Here is a 13,351-nt window from a genome sequence, read left to right on the forward strand (position 1 = left end):
TTATTTCAAGTATTTAAAATGCATGAAAAAATCTGAAAGTTTTTTCCTATATTGTACTTAGAATGTATTGTTGTTCTGCAAAATTTGAAGTTCATATGTTCTGTCGTTTGAGAGAAACAAAAAAGACAAATGTGTTTGCACGGATCTTGATGCATAAATGGATGGCAAAGATAAGGGGTACCGTGTAGCCTGAGCTACAGAAAACCACACTCAGCAACTTTGCAACAAATGTTCAGCCTAGACTCATCTGCATGACATACAATCTGTAATCCTAAGGTACACGTGGTGCACTCCCCTGATTTGTGTGCACCCCTTTTTTGTACTAACTAGTGTAGGTTACAATTTGTAAGGTGGCACATGCATCAGAAGGAAAAGGTCACCAAAGCAAGAAAGAGCACATCTGAGAAAAAACAAGAGCAATGAGAAATCTTGCATCTCCTTTTACTTTATTCCAGTATACTCCTAAAGAATGGTAAATTATAGTTGTTGAGGATAACTTGCACCATTTTTGTTGTTCAATAGGTTACCAGAGTGGATTGCATGATTTGGGCAAAAAATGGCATGGAAGAAGAAATGACAAAAACGCACACCGACGAGCTGCTCCCATGGTGGCAGGAGGAGAGGGCACCAGCGCACACTGACGAGCTGCTCCCATGGTGCGCAGCATACAAGCCTGAACCGCAACGCCTCAAGGACTGGTTCTCTATCCTACTCCTGGGAATGTGGATGATCTGGCCGGCCTCCTCCGTGGCGATCTGGAAGTGTTCTTCCAACGGTTGTTTAGGCGGTGTAATAGCGAGTAATCCGCAAATTTGGTAGGGAATCGGACGGACAGTCCAGCTTGTAATATTGTGGATGGGTTTCTTTACCCTCTCTTCTTTCATTATATGATACACATACTCATGCATGTTCTAGAAAAAATAACAGAAACAGGGACATGGGATGAAAAGATTGGCAATTCTGAAGAACAACATAGCCTGGAGAGAAAGCGAATGGTAAAAGTACCTGAACTCCTGAAGTTCTCCTGACCAAGGCCTTGCTTTCGTTGTTGTTGCCTTTGCTCTGGTCGCTTTTATGCTGCCTCCAGGTACGAGACGAAGCACAGGTCAAGCTGACCCCGGTAAGCTTTTCCCACCGGAAGCCATGACTTTTGTTTGAGCTTGGGCACTGGTCGTCCTATAGTCAAGTCAAGAACGGAGATTGCCCAATTATTTTTCTTATTAGTCCTATTGCTAGTCGTACGTCCAGACAACGGATTCAGGTTAGAAGAGAAGGAAAATGCCAACATCTGACTATGACAACTGAGCCTGTAATTGGAGTAAATAGCATAAAACTACTAGTTTACAGGCTAGGGTTCCAAAAAACTATCACTTTTTAATTTTTCTCAGAAAGCTACCAGTCGCGCGGTTCGCTGTTTCAAAAAACCCAAAACGCCCGTGACTAGGGATTGAACCATTTTTCTGACCGCCCGGACCCACATGCCAGGCCACCTAGTCACGCGCGCTCACGGCGCGGCCGTTGACGGCCGTTAGCCCGTGCGGCCCGGTCGGAACGGGGGTAAATAAACCCCCTCGGTCGGTCGGGCGCTCCTGCTCACTCACTCTCTCCCTACTCGCTCACTCCCCTGCTCTCACTCCCCTGCTCCAGTACGAGCTCGTCGCCGCTCGTCGTCTTTGAGGTGGCTCGCCGTTGACCTCCTTGCCACCATGCCTTCCTGGAACGACGAGGAAACTAGCTCGGAGGAGGACTGCGAGGTCGTCAGCATGGACATGGGACTTATGGTAAGTTCTTTGCCACCTAGGTTAGGGTTAGGTGCTAGTAGGCCTAGGCTACCGCCATGGATCTTGCTAAGTGTAGTGTTGGTGTTGTAGGATTCTTGTTCAATAGTGAGGCTGGGGTTTGATTGTAGGATTGATGTAAGCTAGGGTTCATCTCAGTACAGTGTTAGGGTTCATGCTGAGTTGGGGATTTTTTTAGTGTTCATGTTTAATGAAGCGTGCAAGTATATTCTGGTGTTGAGTGCAGATTGAAACTAGTGTTTGCTGGTTATTTTGGTTGCAGGAGGAACCAGACACCACTGTGGAGCCCCTTTTCTGTGGCCAACTTGAGCTTGCTCATCCCAAGTGCATTCTGCATCAAATGAGGCCCATTAAGCGTGTTGCTTTTGAAGAACCTTTAACAGGAAGGCGTTTTTATGGCTGCCCAGTCCAGGTTAGATGGCAATAAACTTTTCTGCTATGTATGGTCACTGATGATTGATATGATGTAGCACTTTGTTTGATATGATGCCAATAAACATTTTTCTGCTATGTATTTTTGTTACTTTGGAAACTTAATGATGGCATTATAATAACTTATCATATCTCATTTATGTTGTTCATTGTTAGAAATTATCAAGTATATACAAGTTAATCATGGAACTGAAATAAGCTCCTAGTCCATTTATAATAACTTATCACATTTATAAATGCAGGAAAATGGTGTGAATTGTGGTGTTGTAGAGTGGGTTGATGGGCCTTGGCCAACTGTTCTTCAGAGATGTTTGTGCAAGCTATGGGAGATGTTCCATGAGCAGAACTTTGGAAGGGTACAGGACAAGGAGAAGTTTGAGAAGGAGTTGGCCAGGCTTAAGAGTGAACATGAAAGGGAGTTGGCCAAGCTTAGGACTGAAAATGACAAGCTTTGCATTGAGTACACCAAGCTTCTTGATGATGTATCCAAGATGTTTGATTGGCAGGATGGTAGGATGGACAAGAAGGTGCACCAGAAACAAGTGGAGGAGGAAGAACTTGAGAAGAAGAAGAAGGAGCTAGAGGAGAAAGCTATGTTGGAGGTGCAGATGGAAAAGCTCAAACTTGCAAAAGAGCAGAGGTGCATTTTGCAGAGCCAAGCTGATATCATCAAGAACACCAGGAAGGCTATGAAGGATGTTTAAGTTGACAGAGATGTTCTTAAGAAGGAGAAGGCAAAGATTGAGCTTGTTGTTGCTGAGCTGCTGAAAGAAGGGTATGGCAGCAAGAAGAAGTTAGAGAAAATCAAGGCCATCCTTGAGTCTTGAAGTGGCTTTGATATGTTGGTGAAGTAAGTACATCCAAAGGCCTTTATATAAGGACGTGGCCTGGCATGACTGCAAGTGATTATGGGTGTACATTTTGGGGGAATGTGAAGTTTAACCTAGTGTAAGAACCTTATTTACTATGTTGTTAAGTTGTAATGGATCACCTATGCTATTAAGTGTTGTAATGGATCTCCTATGCTATTATGTAGTGGAAAATGGATCTCTTATGCTACTAAGTTGTGGAAATGGATCTTGTATGCTATTAAGTGTTCAACTTGATCTTCTAGCTTTTAGATGTTATTTGTTAGCCTACATATATTATTTCTGTGGGTAACTGGGCTTAGTGGCCCACTATTCTCTGACCAAATGCAACCCTAGGCCTACTAAACCCAACCCCATCCATCTGTCAATATAAACCCCTCCCCACCCCCACCCTTTCGCAGTCACTCCACCAGCCGCCACCCAAAAGAAACCCTACAGATGGATCCTGACATGGGAGATGTCACAGAGGAGGATGGGGAGGCTGTGGATGTTAGGACAGCAGCATCAGCACAGAGGAGGAGGAGGCGCAGGCAGAGGGCACTAGAGGCAGCACAAAGGAGGAGGAGGCGCAGGCAAGAGGAGTTCAACCGCCGACTCTCCGACAAGGTACTGGAGAAGTGCAATGACGAAGAACTGGAGCTGGTTTTCACTGGTGGCAAGGGAAGGTCATTCATGGAGATCATTAGGTGGGCAAGGATGAGGGCAGTCATGGCTCCTCATCCAGCAACTAGGGCCAAGTGGGTCCGTTTCTTCGAGCGATATGACTGATATGTCAATCTCATCTCATCCATCTATATACCTATCTATCTATCTTTCTATGTTGGTGTACTATGTAAGATCTATTCTATGTAATAAGTGGTGTTTGATGCTACTCTGACCAATCTATCTATGTATTTATGCTACTCTCAATGAATTTATGCTACTCTCAATGAAATGTACTGACTGAATTCACTGACAGAAGATACACTCACTGAAATGTACTGACTGATTCAACAAAGGAATCTTTGTCTGAATGAACAGACTGCATAGTAGTTATTACAAACCATGGTAGTTCAACTGACTGAATATCTCTGAAACAAAATAAAGTTACAAACCATAGTAGTTATTACAGACCATAGTAGACCCAAATCCATCCAAGAGCTCAAGTTACAAACCATGGTAGTTCAACAAACAGAACCATGCCAAATGAACCATGCCAAATGAACTCAAGTTACCCAAATCCAAGAGCTAGTTACCACTTGCATAAAAATAGTCTTTCAGCCTCCCACTTGGCTTCCTGATCCTCTTTGACCCCTCCTGGACAACAGTTGAATTTGATTGCCTTGGTGCAATGAAAGTTCTTCTCTGGGCACTTGAAGATCTGGTGTTCTTTGCTGGAGAAGATGTAGATGATCTGGTGTTCTTAGCAGGAGAAGAAGTGTTAGTCCTGGTCCTCTTAGCTGGTTGTGCTTGTGCTGTAGCTGCTGGAATAGTTGAAGCAGCCCTTTTCTTGTCCTAGGCCTAGAATTAGCAACTGGAGTTGGTGAAGGTGCAGAAGGTGTAGCTCTTGCTGTAGCTGGTCTTGCTTCAGGTGTAGTAGCAGCAGGTACTCTTGGAGGCCTCTGAGCATTTGTAGCCATAGAAGAACCAGCTTGAGAGTAATTTGCTCTATTTTCCTACACAATTAAGAAACATTGTAAGAAAATGAACAATGAAAAGAGACAATGAAATGAGACATGGTCTCAAATGACCTGGTGCTTGTTCATCCTTATCTGAAACTTAGGCTTCAAAGGGTCACCACAGTTGCTGAACCTATGCCCTTACTTCTTGCAGTTGCTACATGTGATAGTACCAATTCTTGAGGTATCCTTTTTTGTTGGCACCTCAAATACACCTTTCCTCCTGGCAGTTTGCTTTTTGCCCTTCTTTTCTTTGAACACCGGTGGAGATATGTCATGTCCAGGTGTATGAGGCCAGTGGTCAGGTCCTGGAACTGGAAAAATTATATGCTTGTATGTTTCATAGTACATGGGCTTTTTGAAGAAGTCATTGACAAAGTCTTCAGGATGTAGCTTCACTTTCTGCATTGCAGCAATGGAATGACTGCAAGGCACAGCAGTCATGTCCCACCTCCTACAGTCACATGTATGGTTGTTCAAGTTAACACAATATGTGTTCTCAGAGCTACTAGTCACCTGCCAGATGCCTGGACTTGCCATGTATGCATCACAATACTTAGCCCACTTCTTGCCTTCTTCTAAAATTTCTGAGTAGGTTGGTGTAATCTCCCATCTACATGACTCTGTTTTCTCTCTGGTTTTCTGAAACTTGATCATCAACTTTGTTCTTCTGCCCTCCAGCATAGTCCTGATTGGCTTGTTCCTAACATCCAATATCATTCTGTTGAAGACTTCACTGAGGTTGTTAACAACCAGGTCAGTTTTGCAAACAGTATCCATTTTATATCTTGCCCATGTATGGTCTGGTATCTGTGACAACCACTGCCAAGCTTCAAAACTTTCTTTCTTCAAATTTTCCATCCCTTTTTCATGACCACTCTTAGTGAAGGAATAGGCAGCCTGATCTAAGTGTTTCTTGAGTTCCTCCCCTCTAAAACCAGCAGATTGAAAGTTGGCATATATATGTCTAAGACAGAACCTCTGTGGGGAGTCAGGGAATACATCATTGATTGCATTCAACAATCCCTGTTAATTATGAATTAATGATGGCTTAGAATGATGGATAAGTATGATAGTTAGGGAATACATCATTGATTGCATTCAACATACCTTTTGCCTGTCAGACATAATTGTGTACTTGCCAAACTTGTTCCCACTTCCAATAACAGTTCTCAGCTGTGTGAGAAACCATGTCCAGCTGTCTGTGTCTTCCTTGTCAACAACACCAAATGCAATGGGGAAGATGTTGTTGTTCCCATCCCTGCCAGTAGCTGCCAATATTTGCTGTCCAGTGCTGAGCTTGATGAAGCAACCATCTAAACCTGAAAATATGATCACATTAGTTGTAAATAACATGAATGCAACCATCTTAGATATATGTGTAAGGATAAGGTACCTATAAATGGCCTGCATCCATTGAGAAAGCCCTCTTTGCATGCAAAAAGGCAGTAGAACATGTAGTGGAACCTAGGGGTAGGAGCTGGATTTTCTAGGTCCTCTTTGGTTGTCACTATGCATCTACTGCCTGGATTAGTATCTAACACACACTGTAGATAGTCCCTTAGTCTGTGATATTGGAGTCTGTGATCTCCTTGCACAACTTCAACTGCTTGCCTCCTTGCCCTATATGCCAAGCTTTTAGGCACATGAACACCAAATGTTTTCTTTGTGTATGACATAATTGTCTCAACACCAGCTCCAGGGTTTGATCTAATGGTATCCTTACAAACCTTGACAACCCAGTTTACTGTCACTTTGATGCTCTCTCCACTTGCTCCACAAGTGTGATCCAAATTCATCTTCTTGATGCTGAAAGTAGACTCATTTGCTATTCTAGAGGCCACTATATAAAACTGACAACCTTGCTTTCTATCAGAGCACCAAGCAATAACCCTAGTTGGTTCATTTCTGTGATACTCAAAATTCCTAAGTGTCCTGACATGGAAATTTCTTAGTGCTTCTCTGAACTCCACAACATTTAGGAAGCACAAATGCAATGCAAACTGCTCATGTGCATCAGGGACTGATGGACCATACCACCTCCTCTCCTTCCTCTTCTTCAACCTTCTCTTCCTACCAGAAGGCAACCTTGGAACTTCTTCTTCATCACTAAGACCAAAATCACCTGGAAAGCAGTATTCATCAGGTTCAGGCACCCAATCTTCAAACTTGATGTGTTCAGGCTCACTGTGTGACTTGCTAGTTGGGCCTGGATTTCTGACAGGATTAAGCTTCTTTGCTCCTTTCTCTGGTACAACTGAGGGTTCTTCATGTTCAGAAAGGATTTGGTCTTCCTCCCAAAAACTCAGAAGGTTCTGAGTTTGCTCCACAATAGTGATCTGCAGGTTCTTCCTCTCCCCTAGTCTTATGGCTTGTCCCTGTGCCTGCCTCATCTTCACCCCTACACCAAGCCTTGTATGATATATTCTGCCCTTTGTAATCACCCCTAAAAAACTCAAAATCTGAAGAGGATTTGTCCATCTCATCTTCATCTTCATCATGTTCTACTTCTACATCTTCTTCTTCTTCCACAACATTTTTCCCCTTGTTGAAATTACAACTCTGTTGTGTGTTAAGATAGGGCTCCTCAGGGATTGCTGCGGCCAAAGTTGCATTAGGGAGTGGATACAGGACCCCTTGTTGGGAAACACTATAAACAACAGGTTCACCAACATGATCAATGGGGATCTGCTCCTCAAGCATGATGTGATCCATGTTAACATCTGCTGGGCTTGGATCAGTAGGCTTTCTGACAGTGATGTTCAGGATCTTCTTATCAACAAACCAGTCAAGCATGTCCTCTAATGCCTCCTCACTATCCAGGACCTCCACCCCCTCCAAGCCCTTTCCCTCTTCCTTTACATAAGTCAGACAAGCATCCATTCCATAACCCTCCAACTCAGCCAATGCTAATATGGTCAGATAACTAATGTCTGAAGAAACTGAATACTTTCTCTCCATGTTATCTGTTCCTTGAAAATGTAGCCTCATGTCCCAAATCTCATCATCTAAGCTGTAGGATTAAATTGACAAACAATTAATTTTTAACTCACTAAAACTTTAAACAATGACCAAATGTACTGAACATTACTGAACTTTCTTCTAATTACAGTGAATGCACTGACCAAATGAACTAACCGAATGCACTTTCTTCTGAACTGACTTAACCAATAAAACAATGTACCATGCCAAGAACAAACAATTACTAACCCTAGTTCTAAATTGAACTAAAGGACCCAGAAATTTGTAATTTGAACTAAAGGTATGAAGTGCCAGAAATTTCTTACCTCACTCCACCAAAGGATGAAGCCCAAGTGTGGCCGCCTTCTGGATCCGCGTGGATGGACTTCGCCACTGCCCTAGCCGCGCGGACTGCCGGATCTGAGCACGCCGGATCGACCTCAGCCGCGGGCGGTGATGGCTACTACAACTGCTGCGCCGGGAAGCTTGAGCTGCCTCGCCCTGGGGCCACCTCTGGATGTCCACCGCCCTCCTAGCCGGTGACGCCTTGGCTCAATAGCTCGCCGCCGACGGCATTTGGCTGCGCCGCCGCCATTGCCAACCTAGGTCACTGCGGGGGAGAGGGGAGAGGAGGGGGAGACTGAGAGAGAGTGCGGTCCGACCAGCTCCTTTCGTTCCGACCGGACCGCATGGGCTAACGGTCGTCAACGTCCGCGCTGTGAGCGCGCATGGCCAGGTGGCCTGACATGTGGATCCGGGCGGTCAGAAAAACGGTTCAATCGCTAGTCACGGGCGTTTTGGGTTTTTTGCAACAACGAACCGCGCGACTGGTAGCTTTCTGAGAAAAATTTAAAAGTGGTAGTTTTTTTGGAACCCTAGCCTGTAAACTAGTAGTTTTATGCTATTTACTCCTATAATTGACACATTCAGAGGCAATTTCGGATGTGTGGAATTCAAGAGGACTGTAGCTGCGGTTCCATGGAGGTTCATAGTGGTTTCTGTTGAGTATAATGTTTATTAGGAAAGACGAGATAGACTAGGATTTGTTCTGGCTTGTCTTGTACTCCAAGTAGATCATTGTACTCCTATATATATGCCCATGAGGCTCAAGCAATACAAAAACGAACGAACTATTCCACCAAATTCCTCTCTCCCTTCTAACATGGTATCTATCGCAAGTCGATCCTAAACCCTAGCCGCCGCCGCTTCCGCACCCGCGCGCCGCCCCCGGGGCGGTCGGCCTCCATGACCGCCGCCGGGGGCCGCGCCGCCCGTACCTAGGGTTCGTCCGCCGGCCGTGTTGGCCGGCTGCCCTAGAGAGTCTTTTTTCCCGATCCTTTGATCTGGGTTTTTCTCTCTCGCCGATCGCTTTGATCGGCGTCTACTTTTTGGTTTTCCGGTCTTTGTGATCCGGTTTGCGTCGCCCACCGCCGCCGTTGACCCCGTGCGCCTCTACTCCGACTTCGGCGTCGACTACACCGGCGTCTTCACCAACCCGGCGGCCTCGCGCGTCGTCCGCGCGTCTACCCGCCGGTCGCCCCGACCCGGCGGCCTCGCGTCATGCGGCGGCCCTTCACCGCCGCCGTTCGCGTGCCGGCCCGCTCGTCGATCTACGCCGGCCGTCACCGCCCTGCTCCGACCGGGACTCCTGCATCACCTCGACCCAGCGGCCTCGCGCCATGCGGCGGCCAATCATAGCCGCCCTGCCGCCCGTCGCCGCCGGCTTCATCTCGGACTCCGCCGCCACCACGCCTTCACCGAGCGGTGTCCCCGACCTCGCGCGCGATCGGCTTGATCACCCGCTCGCCGCCGCGATCCGTCTCATCTACGCCGCGCGACCGACCTGGCCCGTCGGTTACGCGCGCATCCGTAGGTCCCGTGAAGATCGTCCCCGAGTTCAGCGCGCCTCTCCATCGATCGAGCATCGGGCTGCCGTTGCGTCTCCCCGTCGGGCTGCAGCGCCGCCGCCCCGTGGTTCTTCTCCCGACTGCACCGACCCGCGTCACTGCTGCGTCGCCCCTTCGGGCCGTAGTGCCGCGGCCCGCGGTCCACCGCCGCTCCGGGGCCGTCCGCTCCAGGCCGTCCCCGTGGCTGCACCGACCCTCGCGCCGCCGCTGCGTCGCCCCGTCGGGCGGTAGCGAGCGTGGCACGCGGTCCACGCCGCCGTCCCGAGGCCGTCCCCGCGGTTGCACCGACTCGCGAACCGCCGTTGCGTCGCCCCTTCGGGCCGCAGCGTCGCAGCCCGCGGTCCCCGCCGCCGCCCTGAGGTTTTCCGATGTCGCCCCGACCCGCCTACCGCCGCTGCGTCGCCCCTTCGGGCCGTAGCGCCGAGGTCCACGGTCCGCTCCACCGTCACCCCGCGTCGACCTCACGTGGTATGCGCCGCGCCGTCTTCCTTGGCGCGGGAACGCCACCGTCCGCACCGGTCTTCGTCATGCTATAAGGGTTCTTCGCCTACTTCGAGCACCGCCACTGCACTCCTAACCTAGCCGCCGCCGCCGCCGTCAAGCCGCCGCTGCCGCTCTTCTTTGGCCGCCGCCGCCGCTACCTTTGTAGCCGCCGCCGCCCGTCCACCACCTTCGTCTTCGTCCAGCACCAGCTCGTCGCCAGCGTCGCCGTCATCTACCCCGACCGCTTCATCTACTCCGACAACCGCTGGCGACATTGGCCCCGCGCCGATTGGCGCCGCAACCATCGTCGAGTCCTTCTCTGCTGGCCTCTTCGACTTCTCCGACATGGCGTACAGCTCGTGCAGGTCCCTCGTCTACGCATGCCCGGTGCTGGCAACACCGATGTGTGCCTTCATCCATGACGTGTCCCCGGGCCTGGCAAGCCTGGTCGGCGCTTCATCAACTTCGTCTTCGTCCGTCTACGCATGCCCGGTGCTGGCAACACCGACGCGTGCCTTCGTCTACGATGTGTCCCCGGGCTTGGCAAACCCGCCGCGACGCGTCGTCAACAACATATTTTTTTCGGCGCACCACTACTTCGACACCAATGCGCCCATGCTAACTCGGCGCCACCTTGCGCCTGCAGCTCCACGGTGACTTTCTCGACACCGGCCACCCCGACTCGACATCGACCACGGCAATCTTCGCACGGCTACCTCGACCACGGCTCCACCACCCACGCTCTCGGCTACCTCGACAACGGCACAAAGGGCTACCGCCTGCTTGAGCAACCTCGTCGGTTTTCACTCCAGCCACGACTCCGCGATGCGTCGACCGTTACGACTGTGGGGGGTGTCCGTCGGCTTGCCTTCGGATTCTTCTCCAGTCTCACCGTCTGCGTCGCTACCGTTGTGACTGCGGGGGGATGTTGAGTATAATGTTTATTAGGAAAGACGAGATAGACTAGGATTTGTTCTGGCTTGTCTTGTACTCCAAGTAGATCATTGTACTCTTATATATATGCCCATGAGGCTCAAGCAATACAAAAACGAACGAACTATTCCACCAAATTCCTCTCTCCCTTCTAACAGTTTCGGGAGCTACTTTCCGCATGTGTTGTCGCTCTCTCTGTGTCTGCCTGGCGATGCGAACCTGCTCTTGCATCATTGTTCGTAGAGGTTTCATCAAGTCACAATTTATATTGGTCCACACCATTGTTCTCTGTTACCGTGCGCATCAAATTCTTTGTATGCAATTTCAGTCTTGTTCCAAGTTTTCTTTGTAATAGACACTACACTCGTGACTCGTCGCACTACAAATTGATCAAATTCCTCATGTTTTCTGGGTGCTAGCTGCAGACCGTACCCGTCGTTTAAGCTTTTTAAGATTAGTCTCCTTCGTCTCAAGCGTCGTCTTAAGCGTCTTCCGCTAGTTAGACGCAATACCCGCCACCGGAGGGTGCCACTGGGCAAATCCCCTCGGCAACGGCGTGTTTATCTCGCTGCAGTGTGGAGTCAATGGGTGTTGTTGAGCTTGAAGACCTAAAGTTCAGAGTAGTGCCCGGGGGCTCCAGATCTGCCGCTGGCGCTAGCCTTCCCCATCGTCCTCTCCTCCTCCTCGCCGCTGCCAGAGGGCGTTTGCCGGGCGAAGCCCGTGTGGCGCTAGCAGCGGCGGGGCCTCTCTCCTTCCTCCCCTGCTCGGGATCTTGGCGGCGCGGGCCGCCGCTCGTGGGGGTGTTGTGTCCGGCGGGGCCCCCGGCGACGGGGACGCATGGATCCGGTGGCGGCTGCACTGGGAGGCGGCGGTGCAGCTCCATGGCGGCGCGGCAGGGGTCTGGCCCGGTGCGGGTGGTTTCGATCCTAGGGTTCACGGAGGCTGCGGGTGGCGGCTGCCACTGATGGAGAGGGCGCCTCCCCTTCCTCGACGGGGGTTGGCGTTGGCACTGCGGTGCGCTGTCTTGGCCGTGCTGGGCGGCAAGGCGGCGGCGGGCGTGGTTCCGATCTGGAGTTGGCGGCTGCACCGGCGCATGTTCCCCTCTGCCTGCCAGTCTTGGGCTTCCCCCGGGCATCTTGCTTGGATGATTGGCGATGCAGTGGAGGTTCGGGCTTAGGGTTGGGGGAAACCCTTGACCGGCGGTGCTGGTCACGATGTTGGCGATGCTCTCGGCGCCGTTTCTCCCTCTGGTGGGCGACATCGAGACCTCCTTCCCGCCCTCTGCCCCTGGCCCCGAGCGAAAGCCTAAAATCTCTTGATTGGGTGGTGACGGTGCTTCGGCGGCGGTTACTTCTTGAAGGCGCCACCTTGGGAGTCCAGGGGGTCAAGGGCTCGGCGCGGTGCTGCTCTGCCTATTCTTCAGTGGTGTTCCTGCTCGGCAGTGGTGTGGGCTTTTTGGTCTTGGCCGAAGACGGTGTCGACTTATGGGTTCCTATGAGAGGTGAGGTGGCCAGGGCTGCCGTCCTCTCCTTGGCCTCTTGTTGGACCGTCCATCCGAGCTCAGGGGTGAGCGATATGCCTCCTGACAGAGACGGCGTCCTTCGATCCAGGACGAGAGGGCAGGGGTGCCCTCTTCGAAGGTTGCGGCATAAGGTAGGACAACAAGGGCCCGTGGGAGTTGATGGAGCGTGGCTCTCCTCCGGTGATGATTTGCTCCCTTGCCGCGTTCGCGTTGTTGGCATGATCTAAGGTGGGCGTTCGCTGTTCCGTAGTGTTTGTATCTTGTCAATTTTCTTTTTTCTCTTTTTTCTTTTCCTTCCTTATTGCTGGCTGTAATGTGTGGTGGTGCTTTATATATAAAGCGGGACGAAAGCCTTTTTCGGTAATTCAAACATGAACGAAGTAGCTAAGTATTTTTTGAGGGATACCAAGTAGCTTTTTTTCTTTCTTTTGAGAAAGGATACGAAGTAGCTAAGTTTGAGTGAGAGAATTGGCTAGGGTTTGGGCCGCCACAAGAGGCTCATATTATAAGGGAATCTCCAACATTGATTACCAAATTGCCCCTAAATGTTCAGACTGTCCTACACTTTTAGGCGGCAAATCCTATTTGGCGCTGCAGGCGCCTGATATAGGCAAATTTACAAACGGGCACCTACAGCACCCCGCGTTGGGGCGGCCTGTTACTGTATATGCTAATTTGCAAAATATAAAGCGCCCTCGCTACGAACCGGCAACCTCTCTCGTCAAACTTCGTTCGTACTACCACCCAACTACCAAGCGGGACCTGTTGAGCTTCAATTCTTCCCGAC

This window comes from Triticum aestivum, chromosome 1A (genome assembly GCF_018294505.1).
Source record: "Triticum aestivum cultivar Chinese Spring chromosome 1A, IWGSC CS RefSeq v2.1, whole genome shotgun sequence".
Classification (NCBI taxonomy): domain Eukaryota; kingdom Viridiplantae; phylum Streptophyta; class Magnoliopsida; order Poales; family Poaceae; genus Triticum; species Triticum aestivum.